Genomic DNA, 26,886 nt, shown 5'->3' on the forward strand with positions numbered 1-26,886 from the left:
TTGGTATATTTTCAATCCAGAAAATCTAGAGGGGCAGCACAGTTGGAAACTGTAGGGAAATATTGTATGACCTCAGCGATCAGAAATGGGGTTAACAGTGTTTTGCCAAGCGTCACAGCAGAAGCTGGTTCTAAAAAATGGATATAAAATCTTCCAAAGATGACACATTGATCATGTTTGGTTAATGTAAAAAAATTCAGACTTAAGGTGAACAGTATTTCAGGATTCAAGATTCCGGATTGGTGAGGGTGTATGACTATAGCTGAAGGAGGGGCAAGAGTGAGTCAGTTGTGTAAAGGATGCTAGATTTAACAGATCAATGTCCCTATAAACACCACACTGAAAGAAATTTGAAAAACAACCGAGTTGAAATGTAAATGGATCAACTATGTGGGGTAAAAGCTGACAGATAAGCAGTGATAGAGAGACATGTTTTGCACTAATAATAACTGTATATTGAAGAAGTGACAGTTACATCATTTACTTCTCACATATGTTAATTCAGTCACGATGCAAATGATGAATAGGTATATACTTAACCAATGCCCAAGGTGTCATTCCGAAGGGGCACAATATAAACATATTGCAAGGGACTAACTGACTATTAAGAAATATTTTGAGTTATTGGAACAAAGCAATGCAGTATATTGAAGGAATAGGATGGAGAGAAAACGTGTGCATTTTTTATATGTTTAGGGAGTAAGGAAGAAAATGGAAAAACAAGTGTTCAAAATCATAAACCTTGAAAAGGTTATAGCAAAGTTTTTTATAGCGATAGCGTGGAGGTTCTCAGACGCCATACGTAGAAACCTCATGTAGGGCCCAATACAGAGGGTTTCAATGAAAATGGGTCTAATGACAATGATAAAGCGATACACACACTCGCAAAATCTACTGAATGGAGTGTGGTGTCCACGACTATACCATAAACGTAAAGCGCTAGGGGCCAGATCTACCATCCTTCCAAGCAAGCAGTGCAGCAGCCAAAAAATCTGTGCTGCATAGTGCAAGAAGGAGAGAGCAGGAGAGCGCCTTATCTGCAGAAATATGGCTCTCCTCTCCCCGTTCCCTAGCGCCGGTGCTGATTCCAGCTGACGTGCCCCACACACACAGCTTTGTGCCTTAGTGCAAGGGATTGTGTGAGAGTCTAGTACAGGGTTTGTACTGGAAGGGTGCCCTTCCAGTACAAAATACTAGAACACATTCCTACTTTGTATCTTTGTTGCACAGATCAGCACGCTTACAAAGTAGGAAAAGAAAGGAGAAATAACAAAATTTCTCCTTTTAACGCCTGGTTTTAAGAGGCACTTACTTTTGACGGGAAACCCTGTCTCACATTTTTTGGCAGATAGGGTTTTGCGTCAAGAAGGGTGTGTGCTTGCATTGGAATGCCCCTGTAATGCCCCCTTGACGCGAAGTAATGCAAAGCAGCGCCTCACGCTACTTTGTGTTACTTATGGTCATTTTCCAGTGCAAAACAAGTTTTGCGCTGGAAAGTAAATAATAGAAAAAACATTTTGTACTGGTTTTGTGTCACTTTCTTGACACAACCCAATACAAAATGTTGGTAGATCTGCCCCTAGGAGTCATTTGGAGAATCTCTATTTGAGGAGGCTCAGCTTCTAAATATCTGAGGAATACTGGTGTGTAACTAAAAGCTGAATGGGAGTAATATGAGTTGTGAAAAGTGCATCATTATGTAGGTTGTTTGTATTTAATACGTGCATGTAATGGCATGCTGTCTGTAACGGGATGAGTAACCGTCTGCTCATTGTGGTGGTTTGTATAGAGGCTGTTTTATTGGCTTCTATTGCTCTTTTATCTTCTGTAACACGAATTGAAAGAATGCCTAATAAAGATATTAAAATATGTATTTTGGTTTAATAAAAGCAGTAAAGTGTAATATTCCATCTTAACATATTTAAAAGCATTTTTCGATGTTTTTAAATAAAACAATTTATTGAAGTGAATTAACTAAAGGCAGACGTACTTTCACAAATCCATTATATATTATAGAATATTTGGAGGATTAGGATTTGGAAAATAAGACCTGTTCTGGCGAAATCGAGTGTAAAATAATATTTGTGGAAAATGGTGTATGTATAAACATTTTTCTGATGGTGGCCATAATTGCAGCTTCAAAAGGTTGCTAAATTTGATATCTCCAGCAAAACTTTAATTCTGCAGTACTCAAATCAAAAGGTTTACGAGGTTTAACAAGTACAGTTCTTTGAAGTTGAGAAATGAGTCATCCGAGCCCTATTCCTGGATGAACATAAGTAGTGAGATATGAACACGTGCCTTTAGGAACGTGAAAAGTGTTATGCTACGGACATTATGATCAGCTGGCCTGTCTGACCAAAGTCCCGAGTCCTGCACACTTTAGGCACTATTTACCAGGATCTGTGAATTCCCAAGTGGACAGGGTTTGGACCTGAACTGACAGTGATGGCGCCAATTACTCCATCGAGCGTTTTAGTCAGTTTTGAAACTGCACAGAGATGAACGCATGAAATGCTGAAACTATCACGGCATGTTCTTGTTTTTTAGCTTTTAAAGGTTTAAAAGTATGAACTTTTGTTCCTACCACTCCAAAATCACATTATGTTGACTTAGGAGGGGCTGGAGAAAGATGATTGCCATGCTGATAAACGGTGCTGGAATCACGTTAGGGCACCTCAGAAGGATGTGCCTTACGTTTCCTAAGAAATCTTGATGGCTGTGGTCTTTGACATGTAGGGCACCAACACCAAACCACTGCTAAACGTAATGTGGGAAGGCCTATCCTCTTTCCTGTGCCTCTCAGCTACTCCCGAAGGCTCCTACAAGCAAAATCCGGGTATGTGCAAATCCTCTGACTTGTGTCAAACATATAATTCATACGATTCAGTTTCATTTACATTTTGAGGCAATTTATTTTAGTGCCCAACAAATTCGAAAAAAGAAAGAAAAAAAACATAAAGATATAAAGTAAGAGCCAATATATTTCAAGTTCGTGCTAAGGTACAGGATGCAAAAATCATTTTGTGGTAAAAGGAGGAGGGTTGTCGTGAGGATGGGTGGGTGGGGTGAGTTAAGCAGTGCACGATGTGCATTACAGACTATCAGATAAAATGTTTCGAACCACAGCAATAATAGAGGATTATTCCGTAAGTAGCAGATTATGGTGGAATGCTGTGGGTCTTTTGACTAGTGACCTGCAATTTAGGTTGGTTGCCACAAAGTCATCAAAGCTTTTCCCAAGAAGGGAACAATTGATAAAGGAACTACTTTATTTTCCTGGCTTAGGTCATAGACTATGATGGGCTAGGTAGTCCGAGCCCTGACTGTTCCTCAAGGGTTCAATTAGTCCCCTTCCAAGTGTGGTGTAAGGCTTTCTAAGGAGGCAGAAATTGTGTTTGAGGTTCCTACAGCCATATGTATGCGCGTAGTGCTTCTGCTATGTATTCTTTCTTATGGGTGAGACATATTTTGTCTGTCAGAAATATGTCAAACTATATCTGAGCAAACTACATACAAAAGATATCAGTGATAGCATATTTGCACCAAGACAATTCACATGTTGTTTTCATTACAAAAGGGCATCTTTAGTGGAATCCTGGCCAATTTGAAAAGCTGGAATGTCTCTACTAATTCTTCTCTGTCTCCGCTTTGCACTTTCCTTAGCTAAGTGAAAATGGAGATCATTGGCACGAATCAGATGGAACCAGTGGGAATGTGTTGTCTGTGTGTGGGGGCGAGGCTTGAATAATCCTGGCAAGCAGCATGCATTAATTGATGTTGTGTCCTTCACTGCCATGATGCGCCCTAAACATCGGCTGGGTTTCATAACCGCAGCATTGTCAAAAGACTTTTGCTAAAACTCTGAGGGGGAAACTAACTCCAGCAGCCCATTTGTTAATTGTGGCACCTTTACTAACTGTAAAAGGATTGTTTTTACCTGCCTGCCTGCCACAGTAGACAATCAAGGAGAAACAATGTTGCGGTCCCATCGCTTAAGAAGGGCAAATGACAACTTATACGTGAGAATGCTTTCTACATTTTTGAAACTGCATCTACAGAAATGTGAATGTTTTTACCAGAAGTACAAGAGAGAAAAGCAGGAAATGTAGCATTATATCTTCATTCATACATTAATATACAATGTATCATGTAGAAGTGTGTTACCAATCATGTATGTAGCACACAACCAACCTGGATTTTCCCCACTTGATACAATAAATGCCCAGCGCAATGGAACTCATTTTATCAATGTATGAACAATTAAGTGCTGCAGAGTTTTCAAGTAATGCCGCATAAATCATGATGATGTTTGCAGTAAGCAGATAACCCACCAGCTATTTCACCGAATGTAGACTTTTATTCTGGATGATGAGCCAGGGTCTTTGAAGCTTGTGTGGACAGTGACATATATGACTTTTATTTGAACCTGCTCCTGCCAGGTCCCCACAGCTCTGTACAGAAGGCTCATTAACATCGCCAAAAAACTGATAAACTATGGTAACAAGTGGCATTAAAAACTCAAGTGTGAAAGTGTGTTTCATGCATATATATGCATTGTGTGTCATGCACAGTTAGAGCTTCGGATTTGAGAAGAGCCTAATGGGAATTCCTTAATAGGTTGTTACAGGATGATAGCAGGTAACCAGATACATGATGAAAGCATCTTAGAGTATATCCACTGGGAATTCCATTTATTCAGTTATTAACCTAGATATGACTAAAAGAGAGATGGTTTGAATGATTGATATAGTTCAATGGTTTATCCATCCAGAACATTTACCAACATAGTTCCCCCAAATAAAAAGCCCTGTATAAGTCAACAGACTTCTTCTGGGCTCCTACAATCCCTGCCTTGTGGCACATGCAAAGTTATGATGCATTAGGCTCTCATACCTGTTTTCACTTTTTTGTTGTATCCTACTTTAGGATTATTCAAGGTTTACTAGTCATGATGGGGGCACTTTTCTGTAATCACATCATCGTCTAGGGGCTGATGCAGTAGCCAACTTATCTTCCCCATGTTCAGCACTGAGAGATCCTACTCAAACCTAGAGGTTCACCTTTTGTTGATAAAACCTAAGTATCTCTTGTGCAAATATGAGAGTGAGCAAACCCAACCAAGAGTCTGTGAGGGCATCATTAGGGCTAACAGATAATGTCTGGATTTAGGTAAGGGTCTCTCAGGATGGTTGAAAGTTTCTTGGTCCTTTGAAGACATGCAAAAGATAGCACATGAGGGGATGGTACAATATCAATGGTGTTTATGGAAATGCAGATGTTAAGCAGAGGGAGGTCAAACACTCAGGGCATCAGTGAGCCTGAGCATCATTTTACAGCTACTGAGAGGCAGCACAAGCTGCGTCCAGGCAGAATGTTTCCGATAGTAAATTGTTGGCTCCTTAGGAATCCCTGGGTCAGGGCAGAGGCTGTCTCAAGGCTTTAAATGGACAGTAAATGGCTGACAGAATATGTCAAAGGTAAAGAAGAGGGTCTCTGAGTCTGACTGAAGATTTCCATTTCACTAGTTGAGGTCTAGCTTTGGATCTGTTAGGATTGCCAGATAGTCTTTATGGGTTGGCTGTGGACCATTGAGGCACATAGAAGGGCTTGTGAAAGATGTCCAGTGTAATGTGGGAGCCTGGGAAGGGTGCCAGGGAGGCAGCATGTGATCTGTTGTGGCAAGTTGAGGGACCTTGTAACAACTTGCTGAAGGCACCTATGTGCAGACTGAAGGATTCTGAGGGGTCAGTAGAAAACAATTATTATGGGCCACACAGACATTAGTGGGGCTCTAGTGGATGGTATAGGGATGCTGGGGGATGACAGAAACCCCACCAACAGGCCCCTTCCCTACTACACTGAGCAGTCTTCTGCCCCACCCTCCCACCAACATACATTGTTGGTGCTGGAGGACAATGGAGCAGGTTTCTGCTCCTGCATTCCCTGTGGCAAATGTTATCAATGACACAGCACAGTATTCTTGCCTGCAAGCAGCATTTGGGCCATGAGGTTCCTCAGAATAGGACCTGCCCCTAGCCTTTTCTTTTTGTTGCCCATGCAATGCCTCTTCAGTTTTCGTATTAAACTTCTAGCAATGTTAGTCCAGCACAACTGGGATGCAATGTTTGGATGGCTGTTACCCCAGTTGCACCAGTTCTTTGAGAGAACAAATGCATTGCTGAGGCCTATGCTCCTTTGGTCCTTTGTGTGAGAGGTAAGATTGCATTACCCCTGCTTTTGCTGCGTCAGGTCTCTGTTTGTGAGGGAAGCATGCAGTATTACTCCCGCCTGTGCTGTGGTATGTAATGTTTAGAGAGTGAGGTGAGGTTAGGATGACCCCAGTGATTATCATGTTTTCTTTTCTACCTTTAGTTTTACCCGAAATACTTCTTAACTTGCGTTTTACTATGCCAGCAGTATTCTATATACATCTGTATAGATCATACATCACTTAGAGGGCTGGGGGCTGACTAAATTTCTTTACCTCAGGGTTTCCTAATTGACACACCACTTGTCAAGTGGAGGCCCCCACCCCATTACATATCAAGGGACTTGTGAAATTAGCTCTCTAATGCACAACGGGTCACCCCTGCATGTTGTTTTAGCCCATCCAGCACTACCAGCTGAGCTACCCCAGGCCAGGCAAGAAGCTGCGGCCACTTTGTTGAAGGACTAACACTTGTCACCACCACCTTTATGTCTCATTTGTACATTGAAGAGAAAGTGGATGCTGCCACAGGACAAGTACGAAAACATGCATTGCAAGATGTTAAATTCTAACAACATAGGCTATGGTCAGCTCTACGCTAGTACGTGCATTCTAAATGTATCCACTATCTAATAAGCTGGAGAGGTCTGAACTCGTCCCGCATGCAGTCATGGCCGCCACATCTGGTCTGCTTGTGACCCGTTTAAAACTAAATATCTTGGAGGGCCAAGGCCTAGCCTTGAACATCGATCCCTCAAATAAGGAAGGGCTGCCCCCCGGGAATACTCCATGCTTAAAAGAAAACCACAGAGAAAATGCACTTGAAATGTAAGGGATTATTTCTCAAGAAGACAACTGTCTCTAAATAATCATATGCTGCTCAAATTTTTGTTGACACAGAGACTTAGGGCCATATGTACGAGCACTTTTTCCCATAGAGACAGAATGGGTAAAGACCTTTGCTACATCTGGCCCTTCGTTCTGTGTATGTCACCTTTTGTGATACCGTAAAGAGAGCAACGCACCTTTGCTATCACACCGTATGGGACCTCCAAACTTCATGTTGTGGAACTTGAAGTGCTTTGCCGTAGTGAAGTAGAATTTGAACACATGATTAAATGTGCGCATTGATATTTAATAATATGTGGAAATAAACATGTTTCAACGGCCATATAATTGGCTATGCCTTGAATATTGTTCTTCATTCGTTTTGAGGTGCAAAACGAAATGAGCTTTGACATGTGTTCAAACGAGCGCCACGCGGCTAGAATGGGACCGTTAGTGCAGTTGTGAAAACCCGCCCCCACCCCCCACAGCCTGCAGCGCACCAAAAATGAGTCACAATGGCCAGCCAGTACATTTTCTTCGTGAGTATATGGTAAAGTTCTTGAAACTCAGCGGCATTATCTGTCGCCTAAAACACTGATTTATATTAGTGCGTAACTTTTAAAAGAAGAAAAATTAACAGCGCCATTAAAATTACAGCATTAACAGAGTAAAAGACAGCGGTTTGGCTTGCTTTCAAACAACCTGAAAAAATCATAATTGTCCCGGAAGATTTATGGGACAAACTGCCACACGCCTCCTCGGCGCCTTCAATCACTAGTGCCAGCCTTCTGTCAGCCTTTTAAATACAATGTCCCTTACGTGCGCAGCCGCAAGGAGTGCGGGGGGGGGGGGGGGGACTTCAAACGGACGTTTGGACGAGCACGCGAAGCTCAACAGAGCGCGCGCCGAGCCGCCGCCCCTGCCCACCGCGGCAGCAGCTAATCTCTGCGGTGCACAGAGCTAAAACCAGGGGAACCAGCCTTTTACTGTACTCCTGATGCTGTTCTCGGGTTGTATCCCTGAGACACCCACAAGTTGAAGTGTACAGAGGACTAGTCTCGTCAGCTGACACCTGCTTTGTAAACGCGGATCTGACACAGGGGCAACATTGTGGGGTCAAGGGTTTAGAGAGGGGGATATGGGGTGACACTGTAAAGGTGAACTTGTTTACCTGGCCTATTCTCCAGTCAACTTTAAAACACCTCTAAGGAGAAAATAAGAAACTGAAGTTTTCGGCTTAGTAAAACGCCAGCCCCCAAGAGAGGGAAAGTTGGCAATAACAGTCTTAACCCAAGAGACGCACCCTGTTGGAATCCGGGAGTCTGGCACCAGTGTGCACCCACAGGGAGCTGGTCCACGGCGCGGTCGCCGTTCATTGTCTCTTATGGACGCCTGCGCGCGTCACAATGGGACAGGTCGACTTTCTCACTGCACCATCCTCGGAGAACGTTCCTTTGTGGCTGCTGAGGAGCCACAGTGCGCTGGGAGCGAGTGGGGCCTACGGTTGTCTTCGCAGGCACCTAAGGCCGGCTGAAGAAGGCGCCCTCTCGTGGACAACGGATAGAAGGAGCCCTTGCCCACCTTGAAGTGGTGGCCTGGAGATATGTCCCTGTGGTGGTCCTGCCTGCTGGGTGCGCTGCTGATCTCATCCTTCTGCCTGAAGCGGTCGCTCCAGCAGCACCCGGAAACAGACATCCTTCCAAATGCCTCCCATGGAGCAGAGGTCGAACCCTGCAGGCGTATAACCAATTGCGCAGTCATGTTCGTGAGGAAATTCAGGACGTACCTGTTCAAGCTAGCGAGTAAAAGTAACCCTTTCCCGGGGCTGTCTCCACCTAGAACGGTGTCACCAGCAGAGGTAACTTCTTCTGGAGAGGTCTTTGCATCAAAGGCAGAGACTGGGGGCAGCAACACGACTTGTGAAAGTGAAGTGTGTGAAGTAGCGACCCTGGGGATGGACGAAGCGCCTCTCCTGGGAGAAGAAAGTCCACTTTCTCAGAAGCAGCGCCAGGCACCTTCCGGAAGGCACAGCAGGACCCCCGCCCTCCCCAGTGCCACTCCACCTCCCTCATCAGTACTTCTCGGGGGAGTCAAAGCATTCAGGGCAGCTGAGCAGCCTGGTAACTCTGCCACTCTCGGGTCTGAGTACCACAGCATCCCGAACGGCACAGCCACAGCTAGGCAGAGCCCCGCGGGCGCAGCGCTGGGAAAGGACTCTATCGGTGTGGTCGCCATAGCGCTGCTCTTCGCCATCCTGGCGCTCGTCTGTATGATCTTAAGTCGGAGGGTACTCGTCGTATACACGAACAAAATGTCAGTGTAGCCCCGTCAGCCTGCGAAAGACAAAAAAAACGCGCGCCTCGGGTTTCCCTTCGAAAGATTAACACTGTCTCTTTCAGTTTTTTAATGTGAGGCTCATTTATGAAACAAATACGTAAATAGTTTCAGTAACGTGCTAAATTACATAACTTGAATAAACAGTTATATTTATTTATGAGATAGATACGTATATTTCTCGTCCTCATTTTCATATGAAGTAAGACACCTACATGACAGTTATTAATGCGTTTCATTCGATTAGAACTTCTCTCACCGGCTTTTCGTGAAGCATGGCTTTTTCATTACTATTCTCGTGACGAAAGCAAGTTGTTGCTCAAAGTAATACTCACAAGAAGGGGCTGATCAGCACTAGCAATCCGGGAGACCAACAGCAAATGTGTACACACACCAAAGAGGTCAATGGCTGTCCTTGTGAACGTAGGTTCCTCAGTTGTGAAACGAGGACGGGAATGAGCCCACCTCGCAGCTCTCTGGAGACGGGGCGCTCTCGGTGCACTCGGTACATGGGGTGTTTTCCAGCGCCTCTGGAACTGTGCGACTGTAACAGCGTTACGGAGCTGTGCCCCTCTGGGTGTAGTCACTCTCTTTACATCCCCTTGAGGCACTCCAAAAATTCACAGCTCCTGCAGCGCTCCGCGGCTCTGAAATCTCTAGCAGCGCCCCGAACTTGCCGTTACACCATCACATTCAAGCACTTCAAAGCTGTTCAGAGTTCGCAGCACCAGGTAGCTGTGCACGTCTCGAATCTATCTGGAACTGTGCACCTCCTGCAGCATTCCGGAGCTCTGCGGATGCCCTCGGTCCCGTTAAACTCTTGCGGCCCTTCGGAGATGTGCGCCTCTTGCAGTCCTCCAGATCTGCACACCTCAGGCAGTATTCTGGTGGTGTACACCTCTCGGGGCCACACACCAGACTCACTTCGGGGCGGTACACATTTTGAAGTTCTGCAACTCACACTGCACTCGAGGATGCATCTCTCTCGGCACTGACTTAGCCATGCAAATTAAGGACCAGTGGCCTCTCCAAGCTCCCCGGAGCTATGCGCATCTCGTTACGCACAGTTCTGCACAACACCCGCCTGCATACAGCTGTGCACAATGACGCCCCTCCATGAACAACAGATTTTCTTTTAATAACTGCGCGTGAATACACGCGTATCTGTAAGCCTTGAAACAATTGTCTTTGAAAACGTCACGAATGTCTATCAATAGTGCGGTGCGCACAAGTATGTACCCTAAAAGGCTCACTCGTGTACAACTCATGTTAATCGTGCCCTTTGGCATGTGCACAAGTGTAAAATGGATCGTGTATTTTGTTCTACACCCTTGTACCATATCCCAAATGCAACAGATTCCTTCCTCCCTGTATCAGCACTCCAGCTAAATGGAAACTTCTGGATTGTAATTTACATATTCCGCAAAACTCACGTTAGTCCTGTGTTGTCAACTTGAACAACGCAAGAGGATTTAGAAAGAGTTGGCTAAGCAGTGTCCGTTTCTAGATAACCAGTAAACAGAAGTTAACCCACATTTCACACTACGGGGCGGGAGCTCACCAGTGCTAATAGTGAAGCTAGCTTTTTTAGTGCTGAACACATTAACAGCACTTAAACAAAACCACATAGATACTGAAAGCAACACTCTCACCAACAGCTCTACTACCACCAATTACACTACCAACACTCCCACCAGCAACAGAACCACTCACAACAGCGCTACTACCAATTAAAACGTCACCAGCGATGACACCACCAAGCACACAATACCACCAAGACTGCCTTCACCAAAAAGTTCTGCAATTACACTCCAACCACCAACACTAACATCAAAAACACCAACATTAACATCAAAAACTCCTCCAAGACTACCATAACCAACAGCACTGCTACCAGTACCACCAGTATACCACCAATACCACCACCACGAAAATCTACAACACCAATACCACCAGAAACACTACCATCAAACATCACCATCCACCAACCCTGCACAGATATTACAACCGCCCCACCTTCACTATACCATCCTTTTCCCATTGCTGGCATAACCAACAAGTGGGACACCTCTTTCACCATGCTGGAACACAATCAGCTCCAAAACTGGTAAAAGGATACAACAGAGAGATTCTTTATTCCCTGACATTGGCAGCCGACAGAGCAGTACACCGCACCTCTATGGTACACTTAGGGCCGGGCGGAGGCAACAATTACACATTCCTTTTCTCCTTGCACTCATCCTGAACATTGCCCCACTGGACCCATTCCCTGTTTTTATACCCAGACTCCGGGAAGGACTGGATATTGATGTTTGTTCTCGCTCAGAGGAGCGCGCAGGAACTCTGTTTCTGCAACCTGCCCGCACATTGCCAAAACCCTACAAAATCCCTCATTTGGATATCTCATGTTATCTGGGCAGAGCGCCCGTTCATTTCACAGTGAAAACCCAAATGAATGTTTGCAGTAAAATGAATAGGGCAGACTTACTGTGCTTCCTCCACATAAACAGCAAAAAACCCGGAATCCATGTCTTGGTACCGCGTCTAAGATACCGCGCTTGATATCACTGTGAGCGCTTTTGACACTGAGCTGGCACTGCGCCTTAGATTTGCCACGTTACTGCCCAGGTCGGTTTAAGACACGGGGGTGAACGGCTCCGGGCTGCAACAAGACAAGTTAAGGGTATTCCTGTGCCCTCGGAGCCCGTACCTGGTCACTCCGAGGGGCTCTCGTGACCCCTCCTGTCCCTCACCTGCTGCTGGCCAGGATGCCAGAGTCCGAGCTGATGGTGATGAGTCCTGTCGCCCTGGCACGGGTGCTGCCGCACTACCTCTCGCCTGTAACGTGCAATTCTTTCCTCCCGTTTCATGTGCAGCGCAGATCCCTCCGGCCCATTAGCATGTGGGACGTGGTGCCAGGCTAACACGCCCTGTGACCTCCAGAAGGTCTTTCAGTGCAGTGTGCAGGCACCTTGCAGTGCGCGCTAGCTTTAATGAGACACAATTCATACTGACCCGTTCTTGCCATTACAAAAGAGGCTTGGAATTGCAAACCGCAACACAGCAAGACTTAAACCGATCGTACCTCCTCCCATCCCTCAAACAGGTGCACCTCCGCTGCACTACACCATCATCCTTTCAGCATGCACATCTCCCTACCCCCGTCTCAGGAACAACGGTGCTTGAAGATATGCGCTTCGCAGCTGTGTGTCCACACGCACCACTGGCAGCGAGACACCCCCTGTAAGAGTGACACCGGATTGAGGTGACGGAGCCCCGACCTCGCCACACCGCCGAGGCTCTCCCTGGTGCAGCTGCGACGGCCACCGTAGCTCCACAGCGCGGCACGTTTTGTTGACTCGGCGTTTACTCTTGGCTGAGCCTGCGGTGATTATCCAGTTTGGCTGGGATGATGGCAGGGCGAGCTGTGAAGTGCAGACTGCCCTTCCAGCGGGGAGAGTTCACTCCTGAAGTCAGTCTGCCACGTGATGGGCTGCGGGTGCCAGGGAGAGCGCCGGCAGCACCCCTCCCACCTGCTGGGAGCGTTGCATGTGAGTGCAGCCCAAACCCGAGGAGTACTCACCTTACCTGAGTGTGCCCTCCGTTGCAGACGGATAGAACCCACAGATGCGGGAAGAGTTAAACTTCTTTCTGCTGCCGTGTTTCCCAAAAAAGATGCTGCTGACGCAGGTTCTGAAACGAATCGGCCGGCCCCATGGGCGGGCGCCGGGCACCGATGTCCGTGCGTGGGAAGGCTGTAGCGCATAGGAGTTGTCGGGGGTGGGCAGGTCTCACACACGCCCAGGCCACCACAAAGCCAGTCAGACCATGTACCGAGAATGTCTTTACCCGCCAGTATGTGCACACTACAGTCCTGCCCCGGAGGTGGGACACACTGCAATGCCTGCTGCCCCTGCTGTGAAGGCTCAGGTTCAAGAGACGGAAGGGGACCTACTCTTGCACTCTGTTACAAGGGTCTCCACCCACAGACCCTCCCAAAAAACCCAGTAAAGTAAAAGCGTTCCAATTCCTGCTTATTTTATACCACAATGTACGTTAATAGCTTCGATCCTTCACCAGCATGTCGTCTTTTGTCACCTCCTCACATTTTGCCATAGTAGCTCTTTCCCACGTCTTCCTACGTTTCACCTCCCTGTCATTTGTATTCTTTTATACTTCTATAAATATCTAGCACGTCCTGCCCTCGAAGCGGGATCTGGCAATAAAGTAAGTTGTGAATGTCGCTGCACTGTGCGCCGGGTGTGCTGTCAGCCTCCGCACCACGCTGCGCGCGAGAAGAGAAGAGAGGGTACCCAGAATGACTGAACCACAGACTTCCTCTGCCGGCGACCAGTTGCAGGGGAGCACCCCTTACCTCTGCACCTCGTGCCGAGACCTTCCCTGTGCATATAATCCAGTGAGGGCTGCGAGCGGCAGTGTCATGCACCTCCCAAGCTCCAGAGGCTGTGCGCGCCTGCGAGCGGCAGCGGGGTCCCTGGAGCTCTGGCCGCAGAGAGAACGTGCTCTCCACCTCCCAGCCGCTTCCACTGAGGCGCTTGCAGGCAGCACAGGCACTTTTTGTACCTCCCGCAGACCACCACCGACTGCTGAAAAAAAGACAAAACCCCCAAAAAGGACGCCGTCCCCCTTTGACGGGATCTGCAGATGGAATCAGTCCTTTGGATGAGAGAAAGATTCAGGAATGGGGCTTTGAAGGGGGCGGGGCCGGATGCAAGCCACCTCGAGGTGCCGGATTTGCATTTGAAAGCCAGCTAGAGATTGAGGAACGAGTTTAAGGGTTTTCTTTTTTTTCTTCTTGTCGTAGAAGTCGTGATCAATTGAGCTCCCGAGGCATGAAGGCAAAGTCATAAAACTAATCAGAACTTACAGTTTGCTCGCTTTATAGTTTTGCCCTTTATGTCTCCTTCGCCTGCCCTAGATCCGCTTTGCTGACTGGATATCTCCCCGCTGAGCCGGGAGCAGGGGTCGCCTCCGCACTGGGCTCCGTGGACAGGCCGGGTCACTGCCTACTGGGCTTCTATGGAGAGGCGACGCGCCACCGCGCACGGCCCGAGACATGCTTATTTTCCTGAAGCGTTTCCGAGAAAGAGAAAATGCTTTATTTTGGGGCAAATTGGCCTCCCATGGGCAGCGTAATTGCACCTGTTCCGCAATGACCTGGATACGGGGATGTGCTGAAAAGCCTGGGCTGAGTTCGTCATTGGCGAACACAGCCTGAGAGCAGGTGGCTTCCCCTGTCCGGCCACACCACGCACTGCAGATTACTAATCCTTCAGGGCGCGAGGATAGGGGCTAATAAAAGACAAGCGGGGAGAGGGTAAGCCTATGGAGGAGGTTGTCTCCGGAGAAAATAACCAGGGAGCAGCGGAGGCTTCTGAAAAATAATCGCTTCATATTTGCACTGTCTTGTTTTTAGTACGGTGAGAGATGTCGGGCATGTACTCCTCTGTCTAACCCGGTATGCTTATTTTATTCTGTGTGAGCTATATGGGCATTAAGTGCTGCCAAACAGTGTCACCTGACTATGCAGCACACAAGAGGTGGAATTCGAGCCAATGGCTAACCTAGAGAGCGATCGAGACTGTTCACTACTAAGCAAACAGCCTCATTGTTATATGCAGATTTACTCAATTTACGAGAAACAATTTCCTTTCACCTTGAGGGAAATATTAATATCATGCCCCCTATTTATCCCTTCCCCACAAGAAGGGGTTCGGGGGGGCATAATAGGTATTCAGGGATTTTTGTGCTGTCGCTGTTCTCAAAAGAATGGTGCTAAAATGATGGTACTTTGGACAGCGAGGTCAACAGCAGAGGCAACCTTGAGAAGGGATGTATGTCTCATTTTCATAAATGCCCCCCACCCAAAGGATCCCTTCTTGGAGTCTGAGGCAGGGCCACAGTTTTAGGTCAACCTGATGATTAAATAAGTAAACTTATAATGTGGAGTTAAAACGATTTCATTTGTTGTGTGCGGTTCTTTAAAATGTCTTTCTCACTAGTGGTCAGTTCTGACTTTTTCTCCCTCCTTTTTCTGTTTCAGAGCAGCGACCAACTACTGTATTGTTCCGCTTTGGTTTATTTATCAGTTGCCATGACAGACTATTTTTGACATTTCTTTGGTGTTCGTCTTTCACTGTGGGTGTTTTAGGCTGGTAGCTGCCTGCGTTTTATTGCAGCATTCCGTTCCTCCCACCTCCTCCCATGTTGCTGACATTTGATTTGGCTTTAATCCAATGCTGTCCTCTTTTTCCTCCTGCTCCTAAAATAAGCTACATTTACTAAACAAGTACCAGGTCATTTAGCTCACTACTCATGAAAGCCAAAATATGCCCTTGCATCGCATCGCATAGATCTCCAGGGCCTCTCCCTGCCAGCACTCATAACATCGAACACAGGGCATTGCCTGTATCCTTTATTGGGGCCTAACATCTTCTGAGGCTGCTCTGCTCATTAGAGCTTTGTTGAAATACCAGGCAAAAATGCTTGCAAGACCTTTCATTCTGTTAACACACAAACACTGTCCTTGGCCCGAAGGGTGAAATTCTCTCTCTGTTCACTTTCAGTATCTTTCTCACTTTATTTGCATTGCCAACATTGTAGACTGACTCAGCCTGCCTTCTGTATCCATTGAACACCTGCTGTCCTTTCTTATTGCTAAGGACGTACACGCTCTCACCAATGAAAAATTCACCGTATGCCGCCTGTGGTATTGACACAGCTGCTGCAGAAAGGACCAAAAGTTACGGCAGGGTCAACCAATTAATGTGGAAAAAAAGTCCAGTTATGCATTTACAATGCCAATGTTTCCAACTCAAGTAAATATAAGACCTATTGCATTGTAAATGCTTGTTATCGTTGGAATGATCATCAATGACTTCTTGAAATGATTCACACCTAGCAATTTAGGATCTTTTGAATTCCTACAGCTGGAATCTTTTTGGGAGTAAATCTTTGGAAAGAGGAAGAACACCATGGGTGTTTCTCTCTCAGCTGCCATTCAGGGGCCCTAGTGTTAGCCATGGACAGCAAGGATCACTTTTTATGGGCAATAAAACAGTAAGAGAGTGGGATTCGGGGTTCTTAATGCAAGCTGTACAACTCTATGATCTATATCCCTGCCTAACTGCCCACTCAGAGGGCCTAAACTGGCACCTGAATAACAGGAATCATGTTTTGTCAGAAACTTAAAAAAAGAAATAGTGCAAAAGCTGGTCATCCTGACTCAGTGAGTGCCACTCTATAGTCTCTATCCATTGACTGTATTCTTGTTTCCAATAGGTAGCATATTGGGGATGATAACTTCAAATTCCCACTTTTAGGCATTCCAAAATGCACCTAGGATATGAGAGCTTTTTTGCCATTAAAATGAATTGGGGTGGGGTGCAAGCATCCTAGTAACATCTTCAGTTCAGAGTCCATGGGAGAAATATAGGGAATATTAGTCCCCTATTTTCTCCGTTTTGTAGGCCTAAAAGGCCTCCTTGACAACAGAGATCACTTTTCATTGAATAAAATAATAGAAACAGTTGAGAGGTTGGCATTATGGGACATGACACATGTCAAAAATGGGGTCTCTGTTTCGCAATCAGTTTGCACTCTGTGCAAGCAGGGACTGTCACTCTAATCAGGGCAATAGAGATACACACTTAAGATAACTCCTGCTCACCACCTTAGTAGCTTAGCACAAGCAGCCAGGCTTATCTCAAAGGCAATGTGTAAAGTATTTGTATCCAAACACACAGTGATACAGTGAAAACACTACAAAATGGACACAACACCAGTTTAGAAAACTAGCCAATATGTATCTAACTCAAACAGGACCAAAACAACGAAAATCAAACATACACAAGTAAAGTTATGAATTTTTAAAGAAAAAATAATCTTTCCCCATAGAAAACAATTGATGTGCTGATCTTACACAAAGTACCTGGTTCGCATCAAAAATAAAGCCGCACTGGCGAGCATGCGTCGTAAAAAGTCAGCAATGTGTTGATTCCTTACTCATAAGAGAGGCCATGAGTGGTTTCGTCTCCGGTCAGGTAGGCAATGAGTCATTTTTCTCTGGGGCACCTTGGATCTGGGCAGGCTCACATCAATTTTGATGGCTAGCGATGTTGCGTGCAAAATCCAGCCTCACAAGGACAATAATCCGCACTGCATGGAGTTTTGCATTGATCTCAGCAGCCACAAGCGGGTGTTTCATAATTTTTCCAGCAGCGATGCAGGGTTCCAATGATTTCCAAGCTGCAATGCAGGTGGTGCATCGATTTTGCCCACAATGCAGGTGGTGCATCATTTTTACAGCCGCGTTGCAGATGTTGCATCAAAATTTTCCCCATATGGCTCCTGTGCATGGATTTCCGCCTTGGTTCTACCAGCTTTACCTTTGAAGTGACCAGGCACCACTTAGCAGAGTAGGAGTCTCAGCAGAGAGTCCAGATGCTCGCAGAGTATGTCTTTGATGGTCCTGAGATTTCAAAGCAGGAGGTAAGCTCAGTCCAAGCCCTTGGAGATACTTCACAAGCAGGAATATACCACAGAGTCCTGTCTTTGTCCTCTTTCAGGTTGAAGCAGCAAATGCAGGCCAACAAGGCAAAACACAGTCACAGGCAAAGGGGCAGTGCTCTTCCTCCAGTTCTTCAGCTCTTCTCCTTGGCAGAGGTTCCTTTTGGATCCAGAAGTAAATCAAAGATCTGGGGTTTTGGGTCTACTACTTATCCCCCTTTCTGCCTTTGAAGTAGGCAAACTTCAAAGGAAAGTCTCTGTTGTTCACAAGATCCTGCCTTTCCCAGGGCCGGCTCCAGACTCACACCAGGGGGTTAGAAACTGCATTGTGTGAGAGCAGGAACAGCCCTTCCAGGTGTAAATGACCACTCCTCCTTCCACTCTAACCGAGATGGCCATTCAGGATATGCAGGCTAAACCCCAGCTCTCTTTGTGTCACTGTCTAGTGGAGATTCACAAACAGCCCAACTGTCAGTCTGTCCAAGACAAGGAATACACAAGCAGACAGAGTCACAAAATGATTTAAGCAAGAAAATGCCCACTTTCTAAAAGTGGCATTTTCAAAATAAGAACGTAAAAAACAACTTTACCACAATATGTATTTTTTAATTGTAATTTACAGACCCTGAGCATCTCTAGTGCACTTTACTAGGGACTCACAAGTAAATCAAATATGCCAATCATGGAAAAGCCAATTACACATATAATATCCACAGGGAACACTTGCACTTTCACACTGGTAAGCAGTGGTTAAGTGCCCAGAGTAACAACACTAGCAAAAACAGAGTCCAACACAGAGTCAAAACATGGAAAGCAGAGTCAAAAAAAGACAGGGGAAACAACGCCAAGGATGCCAGCTTTAAAAACACGTCTTCCTCTGTTCACTTGTCGCCATCAGCACATCAGCTCACATGGTTGAATACTTCAGCAGATTTACTTCTCAAATGCCACCAGAGGGGAACTGGAGGTCTGCTAAGTCCGAGGGACGTTACTTTGTTTTTCTACTTGGGGAATTCACAGGAACTCTTCAACTGGCCTTTTGTCTGGCTTCCTTACACCTCACACACAACTAGTCTATTCTCCATTGTGTCAAAACAGAGCTGAAAGTGTAGATAACTCAGAAGGGCAAATGCATTTTTTTAGTCTACCAGGGCAGCTGTCTGCTTTACCAAAGACATTTGGGGACTTTCAAAAAGTTGACCTAGGAATGCATTCCACTTATTAACATTGGCATTGTGGTTTGTAACTCACACTTTCTGGCTTTCCATTTGCTGGCTTTATTTTATTTAGGCTATCCAGGTTCAGGTGGCCCCTACTGTTGCATAAACCATGCTTTCTGCATCCTTCCACAAACTTGCTTTCTGTTAACAGGCCTTTAAATCTTGTTCTTATCTCATCCCATTTGTTGTGCATTCAAGAACAAGGTCAAATGTGAGGCGTTGTCTTCCAGGGTGCCTGCTTACTTTTCTTTCTCTAGTCATTCCTAGCACAAACCAACATTTAAATGAACATTGTATTTCAGAGTATATCAGAATTATGAAAATACAAATGAAGCACATTTGGTTTTTCTGAAGTGTGTTGGAAACAGATACTTTATTATGATCAAAGTGAATAATTGAACTAGGTGAATTAATTTCCACACATCTTCATCTTTGCAATGTATAGTTTTATTAGTAAAACTGTATATCTGTGCAAATTAAATGGTCAGTTCAATTGAGTATGTGTTTTCTGTAATGACAGTGTGCTACTACATGATGAATATTCCACTCTATGCCACCCCACTGTACTCTGCATTACCTCCCGTCCCTCCCTCGCCTTCCTTATAACCAATGAGGCTCCCTGCCTCCCCCTAGACCCATCCCTTCCCTTTAAACCCCCCCCACCCCACCACCTCCTGTTCTTTTTTGTCTAGCCCCGCTAGACTTACCTTTCTTCTTCCTCCACGGCGGGACCTGGGGGACATCGGGTTCACTCTCAACGAGCGCAGGGCTCCTCGTGGAGAGTTCCCGGCGGTCGCGTCTTCTGGAGGCAGGCGATGCTGCCTTAGAAACGCGTCCTTGGAGTCGGCTGACGGGGTCGGTCAGCTCTTTGCGGCTGGGGCTGTACTTCCGGGTCTTTGGCTCGTGTGGATGGGCTGATGTGCCGGTTGTGGTTTTTAAGCGGTTTTGACAGTGGGACAGGCGTTCTGCCCGCCTTTTTAGTAGTTTGGGGCTAATTGTTGCCGCTTTTTCATTTGCTGCTATTTTTTTTTTGGGTGGGGGGCTTTCTCCATTATTTAATGGGGGCTGGGACCTCTGGCCTGCATTTATTGTTGGGATTATGTCGAAGGTTCTTGCAAAACAACAGAGGATTGTTTCCTCTTCCTCTTCTTCAGGGGAGGATATTGGGGTTCCCCTCTCCACTCCTGGGGGTCGCCAGGGGACAGTGGAGGCTCCTGCGCCTCTCATGTCCAGAGAAGAGATTCAGGACATGATTGAGGTGGCTGTGTCTCGAGCTCTACAGGCTGGTGCGGCCAGGCCTGGACGTTCTTCGGCTGCCCATCCTCCTGGGGATGTGGAAGGGTCCTCTTCTTATGATGATGATGAAGCACCTTCTACTTCTTCTGGTGGGAAATATGTCTCCAGGGAAGAGATGTGGGAGGTTATGTCTCATGTTCGGGACAATTTAGGTTTTCCTGTTTTTCAACCTACGGGGACGGACTTTCACTTGTTCCCTCAGTATCAAACGCCTTCGAGGTTTGCCATGCCTTTTCAGGGCCCTGTTAAGGATATGGTACTCCGGGAGTGGAAGGATGTGGACAAGTCTCAGGTTCCGAGGTTCCTTCAGAAGCTGTACTTGCTGGAAGGGGAAGATGTGTTGCCACCCTCAGTTAAACTGGATTCCATTTTGGCAACTCTGATTGACAAGACGGCGGTCAATCCGAAGGATTGTGTTCCTGCTGATGCCACTGACCGTAAGGTGGATTCTGGTCTTAAAAGGGCATTTGCGGCGGATAATTTGGTCCTCAGATCTTATTCGGCACAATCTTTGGTGCAGGATTTTGACAAGCTGGCGGTTGCTGTTCAGGAAGGTTCGGAGTGTTCTGAACTTCTGGCTGTTAAGGAGCAACAGGCCAGGTTGCTGGCGGACATGTCTTTTGATGTTGTCCGTACTTCGGCTCTGGCGTCGGGTGCTTTGATTGGGGCTTGTAGGTCCCTCTGGTTAAGGATGTGGAAGGCGGATCCTGGGGAGAAATCTGCTCTCCTGAGACTGCCTTTTGAAGGGCGCAATTTATTTGGAGATCAGTTGCCTTCCATACTTTTGAAGGACTTTAAGGAGAGGAAACACGCCTTGCTTTACAAAGGTAGTTCTTCTTTCTGCAAGGGTTGGCGGAAGCATTCGCGGTCTTCTCTTTAAATGGATTCCAAATCTTTTTCTTTCAGGAAATGTCGTTTTCAGCCCCGTTTTTCTCCTAAAAAGTCTGCTCCTTCGGGGCGGGGAGGATTCAATAAGGGGTCCTGACAATCATTGTGGGCATGGCAAAGGGCCGGTTGGGGGACGGCTGAGGCACTTTCTTTCCGTTTGGCAGGAGAGTGTCAGCGATCGCTGGGTGCTGGACATTGTGAACAATGGCTACGCCGTAGATTTCGAAGTTGTACCTCCAGATTCCGGGGTGCGTCCCACTCCACTGCCTGCGGACGGGGCCCAGAGGCAGGCGTTGTTGGAAGGGGTCCGGGACTTGCTTCTCAAGGGGGCCATCTCCCATGTTCCTGTGGGGGAGAGAGGTCTGGGCACTTATTCCGTCTTGTTCCTGGTTCCAAAGGTGTCAGGGGGCTTTTGTCCTGTCCTCAATCTAAAGTGGGTGAATTCCTGAATCAGGACTGTGCATTTCTGTATGCTTTCCATTCAGGCGATTTTTCCTCTGGTCGGTCCAGGGGATTTCCTGGCGTCTCTGGATCTGCAGGATGCTTACCTGCATGTTCCAGTGTCTCTGTCTTTTCAGAGGTTCCTACGCTTTGCGGTGGGCCAGGACCATTTTCAGTTTTGTGTTCTTCCATTTGGCCTCAAGTCCTCTCCCTGAATTTTCACCAAGGTGCTGGCCCCTCTGGTGGCTCTTCTACATTCCGAAGGGGTGTTTGTACATCCTTATCTGGACGATATTCTAATCCAAGCGCCCTCTCAGGTGATGTTACAGAGGCATGTGGCCCGGGTTCTGTTGGTCCTGCAAAACCACGTTTTTTTGGTCAACTGGGGGAAGTCAGATTTGGTTCCTTCCCAGGATCTGGTTTTTCTCAGGGCCCGTTTTCTGACTCTTCAATACTTGGTGACTGTGTTGGAGAAGCGGTTGGTGGGCCTCCAAGCACTGGTGGGGTCGATCTTGTCGCAGCCAGCTTCCACAGCCCTTCAGTGGTTGCGTCTGCAGGGTCATTTGGCATCAGTGATTCTTCTAGTGCCATGGGCACAGTTACATCTTCTTTGCCTGGTGAACTGGTTTCTGGTTCATTGGTCTCCGGGGTCGAGTTCTCTTCGGGTCAGATTCCTGTGTCGGGGTTTGTATGCAGGAAGTTGGGTTGGTGGCTGGTGCCGGCTCATCTTCGTGTAGGGGTGTCTTTATCTCCTCCTCTCCAGGTGGTGGTGACGACGGATGCCAGCCTCTCTGGTTGGGGGACTTGGATGGGGTCGGCTCAGGTACAGGGGTTTTGGTCGCCTCTGGAAGCCACACGTTCCTCAAATTGGCGGGAGTTGAAGGCAGTGCTTCTGGCTCTGGTTCATTTTCAGGACTCCCTGAAAGGCTTAGAAGTTCTTATTCAGACAGACAACTTGGTGACCAAAGCGTACGTGAACCGGCAGGGGTGGACCAGGTCGTGGGCGCTGTTCCGCATTGCAAGGAAAATATTTGTTTGGGCACAAAAATGGGTTCTTTCCCTGCGAGCCACCTACATTCAAGGGGTGGTCAATGTTCGGGTGGATCTTCTGAGCAGGGTCATTCCTTCATCTCTGCTTTTCTCCCTCCGGTTGTCTCTGTTTCATCACCTGGTTCACCTATGGGGTCTTCCAGTGGTGGATGTGTTTGCCTCTTCAGAGAATGCGAAAGTCAGTCGCTTTTGCTCCCGGTTTAGTTGTCCTCAGGTTTGGGCAGTGGACGGGATGTCGTGTCCTTGGCCTCAGGGTCTTTTGTACGCATTCCCGCCCTTCCAGTTGCTCCATGCATTTATGGTAAAGGTACGTCTTCTGAAGGCCATGGTTATCTTGATCGCGCCCCACTGGCCGAGGGCAAATTGGTTTCCGTTGCTTCGGTTGATGGCTTCGGATCATGTGTGGACTCTTCCTCTCTTTCCGTCGCCTCTGGAGTTTCCTTGCCTCCCGATGGGGTCATTGAGACGGTTGCACTTTACGGCCTGGAAGTTGAACAAAGGGGTTTGACGGGTTTAGGGGTTCCGGTAGCCTTGAGTTCTACTTTACTGGCTTCGCGGCGGCGTTCCACTTTGATGTGTTATGGTAGGCAGTGGAAGGTTTTTTCTTCTTAGTGTTTCCGGCATGGGTTAGATCCTACGTCTGCTTCTCTATTTGAGGTGATGCAGTTTTTACAGGATGGAGCCCAGTTGGGTTTGTCTGTGGCTTCCCTGAGGGTGCAGTGGGCAGCGATTCAGGCTTCTAGGGGTCCATGGCGTAATCTGTCTGATGAGGGTCATTTGATGCCTCGGTTTTTCCAGGGTCTTCTTAACTTGTTTCCTCGTCCGGTACGGTCCTTTCCTTCCTGGGATCTTTCGTTGGTGTTGGATGCTTTGACTGTTTCTCCCTTTGAACCTCTAGGTTCCTGTGACTTGCGTCATCTTTCTTTTTTTCTGGTGGCCATTACTTTGGCCCGCGGTTTGGGGGAATTGGGGGCCTTGGCCTGCTCTTTTCCTTTTTGTAAGGTTTTTCCGGATCGGGTGGTGCTTATCCCGGTTCCTTCGTTTGTTCCCAAAGTGAATTCGTCTTTCCAGGCTCGCCAGGAGGTTATCCTTCCTTCTTTTTGTCCAGAACCTTCCTCGGATGAGGAGGTTCGTTTACATTCGTTAGATGTACGGCGGGCTTTGTTGGAGTATCTACGGGTGGTTGCTCCTTTCTGGAAAGGTGATTCTCTGTTTGTGAATTTCGGTCCAGCTAGAAAAGGGGAAAAGCCGTCCATGGCTTTCTTGAGTCGGTCGGTTCGCTCTCTGATTTTGATGGCGTATTCTTTGAAAGGGGTGGTTCTGCTCCAAGGGAATCAGGGCCGTTCTACCAGGGGTATGGCTGCTACGGTAGCAGAGCTTCAGGGCACTTCAGTGGTGGAAATTTTCAGGGCCGCAACTTGGGCCTCACCTTCGACCTTTGTTCGTCATTACAGACTGGCTGACTTGGGCAGTTTGGAGTCGGTATTGGGTCACCGTTGTAGGAGGCTGGCCTGGCTTGCAGTGGGTACCAAGGGGTACTTACACTCTGTACCAGGTCCAGTTATCCCTTATTAGTGTAGAAGAGGTGTTTCTAGCAGCTTGGGCTGTTAGAAGGTAGCTATAGCAGAGCAGCTTAGGCTGAACTAGGAGACATGCAAAGCTCCTACTATACCACTGGTGTCATATGCACAATATCATAAGAAAACACAATACACAGATATACTAAAAATAAAGGTACTTTATTTTTATGACTGTGAGAAAGTAGCCTCTTTCTAGCCTTGTTACCCCCACTTTTGGCCTGTTTGTGAGTGTATGTCAGGGTGTTTTCACTGTCTCACTGGGATCTTGCCAGCCAGGGCCCAGTGCTCATAGTGAAAGCCCTATGTTCTCAGTATGTTTGTTATGTGTCACTGGGACCCTGCTAGTCAGGACCCCAGTGCTCATAAGTTTGTGACCTATATGTATGTGTTCCCTGTGTGATGCCTAACTGTCTCACTGAGGCTCTGCTATCCAGAACCTCAGTGGTTATGCTCTCTCTTTACAAATTGTCACTAACAGGCTAGTGACCAATTTCACCAATTTCCATTGGCATACTGGAACACCCTTATAATTCCCTAGTATATGGTACTGAGGTACCCAGGGTATTGGGGTTCCAGGAGATCCCTATGGGCTGCAGCATTTCTTGTGCCACCCATAGGGAGATCTGACAATTCTTACACAGGCCTGCCAGTGCAGCCTGAGTGAAATAACGTCCACGTTATTTCACAGCCATTTACCACTGCACTTAAGTAACTTATAAGTCACCTATTTGTCTAACCTTTACCTGGTAAAGGTTAGGTGCTAAGTTACTTAGTGTGTGGGCACCCTGGCACTAGCCAAGGTGCTCCCACATTGTTCAGGGCAAATTCCCCGGACTTTGTGAGTGCAGGGACACCATTACACGCGTGCACTATACATATGTCACGACATATGTATAGCGTCACAATGGTAACTTCGAACATGGCCATGTAACATGTCTAGGATCATGGAATTGTCACCCCAATGCCATTCTGGCATTGGGGTGACAATTCCATGATCCCCTGAGTCTGTAGCTCAGACCCGGGTATTGCCAAACTACCTTTCCCGGGGTTTCACTGCACCTGCTGCCAACCCCTCAGACAGGTTTCTGCCCTCCTGGGGTCCAGTCAGGCTTGGCCCAGGAAGGCAGAACAAAGGACTTCCTCAGAGAGAGGGTGTTACACCTTCTCCCTTTGGAAAAAGGTGTCAGGGCTGGGGAGGAGTAGCCTCCCCCAGCCTCTGGAAATGCTTTGATGGGCACAGATGGTGCCCATCTCTGCATAAGCCAGTCTGCACCGGTTCAGGGATCCCTCAGCCCTGCTCTGGCGTGAAACTGGACAAAGGAAAGCGGAGTGACCACTCCCCTGACCTGCACCTCCCCTGGGAGGTGCCCAGAGCTCCTCCAGTGTGCTCCAAACCTCTGCCATCTTGGAAACAGAGGTGTTGCTGGCACACTGGACTGCTGTGAGTGGCCAGTGCCAGCAGGTGACGTCAGAGACTCCTTCTGATAGGCTCCTTCAGGTGTTGCTAGCCTATCCTCTCTCCTAAGTAGCCAAACCTCCTTTTCTGGCTATTTAGGGTCTCTGCTTTGGGGAATTCCTTAGATAACGAATGCAAGAGCTCATCAGAGTTCCTCTGCATCTCTCTCTTCACCTTCTGCCAAGGAATCGACTGCTGACCGCGCTGGAAAACTGCAAAACTGCAACAAAGTAGCAAAGATGACTACTGCGACCTTGTAACGCTGATCCTGCCGCCTTCTCGACTGTTTTCCTGGTGGTGCATGCTGTGGGGGTAGTCTGCCTCCTCTCTGCACTAGAAGCTCCGAAGAAATCTCCCGTGGGTCGACGGAATCTTCCCCCTGCAACCGCAGGCACCAAAGAACTGCATCACTGGTCCTCTGGGTCTCCTCTCAGCACGACGAGCGAGGTCCCTTGAACTCAGCAACTCTGTCCAAGTGACTCCCACAGTCCAGTGACTCTTCAGTCCCAGTTTGGTGGAGGTAAGTCCTTGCCTCCCCACGCTAGACTGCATTGCTGGGAACCGCGTGTTGTGCAGCTACTCCGGCTCCTGTGCACTCTCCGAGGATTTCCTTTGTGCACAGCCAAGCCTGGGTCCCTGGCACTCTAACCTGCATTGCACGACCTCCTGAGTTGTCCTCCGGCTTCGTGGGACCCTCTTGTGTAACTTCGGGTGAGCTCTGGTTCACTCCACTTTGTAGTGCCTTTTCCAGCACTTCTGCGGGTGGTGCTTGCTTCTGAGTGGGCTCTTTGTCTTGCTGGATGCCCCTTCTGTCCCCTCACGCAATTGGTGACATCCTGGTCCCTCCTGGGCCACAGCAGCATCCAAAAACCCTAACCGCAACCTTTGCAACTAGCAAGGCTTGTTGACGGTCTTTCTGCACAGAAACACTTCTGCACAACTCTTCACGACGTGGAACATCCATCCTCCAAAGGGGAAGTTTCTAGCCCTTGTCGTTCTTGCAGAATCCACAGCTTCTATCATCCAGTGGCAGCTTCTTTGCACTCACAGCTG

At 47.5% G+C, this 26,886-nt stretch overlaps 1 protein-coding gene across 5 annotated transcripts in view; it reads right to left on the minus strand.

Moving 5' to 3' along the window:
- The window catches only part of LOC138282395 (cadherin-7), a 228,393-nt gene extending 214,253 nt beyond the window's left edge, over nucleotides 1–14,140 (minus strand). Inside the window, exon 1 of one of the 5 annotated variants that reach the window (XM_069219910.1) lies at nucleotides 13,749–14,140. The gene's annotated coding sequence lies outside the window, so the exon portion shown is untranslated. Of the gene's footprint in view, nucleotides 1–9,708; nucleotides 10,522–12,126; nucleotides 13,051–13,748 lie in introns of those variants that run through there. The other 4 variants (XM_069219913.1, XM_069219914.1, XM_069219912.1 and 1 more) reach the window with 4 other exon arrangements.
- Between the last annotated feature and the right edge of the window lie 12,746 nt (nucleotides 14,141–26,886).

The sequence above is a fragment of the Pleurodeles waltl genome, chromosome 2_2 (assembly GCF_031143425.1).
Source record: "Pleurodeles waltl isolate 20211129_DDA chromosome 2_2, aPleWal1.hap1.20221129, whole genome shotgun sequence".
NCBI lineage: Eukaryota > Metazoa > Chordata > Amphibia > Caudata > Salamandridae > Pleurodeles > Pleurodeles waltl.